Source organism: Sphaeramia orbicularis, chromosome 14, assembly GCF_902148855.1.
Source record: "Sphaeramia orbicularis chromosome 14, fSphaOr1.1, whole genome shotgun sequence".
Classification (NCBI taxonomy): Eukaryota; Metazoa; Chordata; class Actinopteri; order Kurtiformes; family Apogonidae; genus Sphaeramia; species Sphaeramia orbicularis.
In genome coordinates this window covers 52,164,950-52,167,983 of record NC_043970.1, presented here as the reverse complement: position 1 = coordinate 52,167,983, position 3,034 = coordinate 52,164,950, and the positions used below count along the sequence as shown (strand labels likewise).

At 39.9% G+C, this 3,034-nt stretch overlaps 1 non-coding gene across 1 annotated transcript; it reads right to left on the bottom strand.

Annotated features, from left to right (window-relative positions):
• Positions 1-2,336: 2,336 nt before the first annotated feature.
• trnas-uga (transfer RNA serine (anticodon UGA)) lies at positions 2,337-2,418 on the bottom strand. The gene has a single exon. It is a non-coding gene; the product is annotated as a tRNA-Ser (tRNA).
• Positions 2,419-3,034: the final 616 nt, after the last annotated feature.

Sequence of the window (3,034 nt, the reverse complement as noted above, 5' to 3'; positions counted from 1 at the left end):
CTAAAGGCGTTAAATGAATCTGGAAGAAGAGTTAACAGGTTAAAGACACGTATACAGTCAAAGATGGAGAATCAGCCGGTGCGTTTGCGTGTACGGTTGGAGCTCGACTCAAACGTTTAATTATTCTGTTGTCTTTGTCCCAGTTTACACACACAGGAGTGGAATCGATTTATTGTTGGAATCATGTCTCCTCCCCTACAGCAGGGGGCGACATGAGCACTTTCAGATAGTTAATCTATGACATCACAAGTTGCTTTTCCATTGGACATCTGCGCAAAACTTTACCGATATTTACTAAATTTCAGCTTGCATAACCATTGTTTTTGATGGCTTTTGATGGTCTAATAATTTTTTCCGTGACTGTATGTGCAAATGTCGTGACGTAACTAGTTGTAGACGTAAGAAATTAAGCAGGAATTTAAACAGATTGTAGAAATCCACTCAATTTTCGCTAAAATGAATATAAGGATAGCTTTGCAGCACCTGGAGGGTTCAAATTCAAACTTTTGGAACTATTAGGGTCCCCAAATAAACTAATAAAAGTGGGTTTAGCTGAATATGACCCCTTTAATTGGGTATTACTGCAAAACTGTAGTGATTGATCATATTAAATAAAATAATACTAATTATAATTCTGATAATCACAAACGTGTGTATTAGATCTAATAATCTGTCACAAGTCGCTTTTTCATTGGACATAGGTGAAAAACTTTACTGATATTTACTAAATGTTGAAAAAACAGAAGTGCATAATGTCAGTTTTTCCATTAAATCACAAATGCGATGATTTGTTTATTTATTATCGTGAGATGACATGAGAAGTTGCTTCATAAACATGGCGACGAATGTAAATATCATGTTGATTTACAGATATATTCATTATTGTTATGTATTACCCCTCTGTCCGGTACTAAATTCAAAAATGATGTGGTTTCCTTGTGTGTCCACACATACTGCACCATGTGTCTTTTAAAACCCTTTGTCTTCGCTTGTTGTGACGTCCGTCAACATCCAGTTTTTTTTTTTAGTCACATGACTCTAACTGTGGGAAAAGGTCTTTCGATTGCAGTTTTGCGTGATATACTGTTTGTGCCTGAAAAAACCACCTCTTGCCAGCGCCAAAACTTCTGATCGAAAAACTAGAGTTTTGGCGAAATTGTTGTTTTTCCATTTGGTACATTTTTTTGTGCAAGTTATATTAGCCCTGCGATGAACTGGCGACATGTCCAGGGTGAACCCCGCCTTCGCCCACAAGTAGCTGGGATAGGCTCCAAGCGACCCCCGTGACCCCAGTGAGGATAAAGAGGGTTCAGAAAATGAATGAATGAATGAATGAATGAATATTCGCACAATTTGAGGGTCAATGGAAAAGCAACTACAGAAACAACAATAGTCAATAGTGAGTGTGCAATTAATCAACTAAGAGGTTAAACTGGAACCACAATGGACAAGTAGAGCTGCAGCTATTGAATACTTTTGTAATTAAGTAATCTATTAATTATTTTCTTCGATTTAACTCAAACAACAAGTGGTTCCAGGCACAACAAACCCCGCCCCTCGCATGTATTGTAGCTTATTTTGGCATCGATCCAGCTGATGTCATCATGCATGTGCTGATGTCAGTTTATCAGTTGTTTCTATATATGTGCCAGGTTTGAAGAAAATTGACACAAAATTGATGATTTTATAGGCGAGGAAAATTTCGCCCAATTTAAGTAAATGGGAGAAAAAAAAGATTTTTAAAAAAATTCATAAAAAATTTTAACTTTGACCTACTTTTCCCAAAATGTAATCACATCTATTCTGGGTCACTGGCAATCTGTAAACACAATTTGGAATCAATTCAACCAATAGTTTTGCTGCTGAAGTGTTAACAACAAACAAAGAATTAAACAGAACCAAAAACAATACCCCTTGCCTCTTCTTCGGGGGGCGGGGTAATTATTTGAATAGGTGAAAAAAATACTAAAATGTGAAACAAACACAACCTGTCCGTTATTCCAGAACCAGCTGAAACAACCACAAAAAGTATAAAAGTAAAAGGATATACTACAACATCTATGTAGAAATAACAACAGTATAAAACTACACATAAACTAGAAAAGCACTTGGAGAGCGCAGACCTCCGCCAAGTCAGATCACACACCCCCCCCACCCCCGATCACCACCAAAATTTGATCATCTGTTCCTTGTGCCAGCATCAACAGCATATTTCCTGAAAATTTCATCCAAATCCTTCCACAACTTTTTGAGTTGAGATATAAAACCAACATCTACAGCAGTGGCCTCTCCTGTCAGCCTCCTCGGAGGCAAATGATCACAAGCTAATAGCATGTCGCTGTGAGCAGGGTTCGAACCTGCGCGGGGAGACCCCATTGGATTTCAAGTCCAACGCCTTAACCACTCAGCCATCACAGCTGACAGGGAAAGTGAGCATGTGCAGAAGATGTTTGGAGAATGGAGCCAAACCTGACAGAGTTCAGTGATTTCACACTGATTCTTAAAGGTGCAGGAGACTTTTGAGATCAGTTTTTCCTCAGATCTGTCAAACCTCAGTCATATCGTCAGTATCATGAATCTATACGTCTGTCTGTCATTACTCACCTGAATCTCTTCCCTCATGGTGAACAGTTTCTTAGTTCCATCCACCAGAAACAAATCATATGTTTACAAACATAACTGGGAGGGAACTCGGGCATCTTTGGAATATTGTCGCGACGTGCATTGTGGGAAATGAAGGTTCACGCAGCCACCTGCAGCGGTAGCTAGAACAGACACGATGCGGAAACAGCAGGAGCTCCCTTCCTCCTATGCATATTCCTCCAGCCGTTTCTGCGTTTCAGCCGTTTCCGCGTTTTAGCCGTTTCCGTGTCGTGTTTGTTTCATCCATATAATATCATATGGTCGCGCTGCTGCTGCTGCTGTCAGGTGGCTGCGCTAACCTCCCTTTCCCACAATGCACGTTGCGACAAAATTCCGAAGAGGCCCGAGTTATGTCCCGGCTCTGTTTGTAAACATATGATCTGTTTCTGGT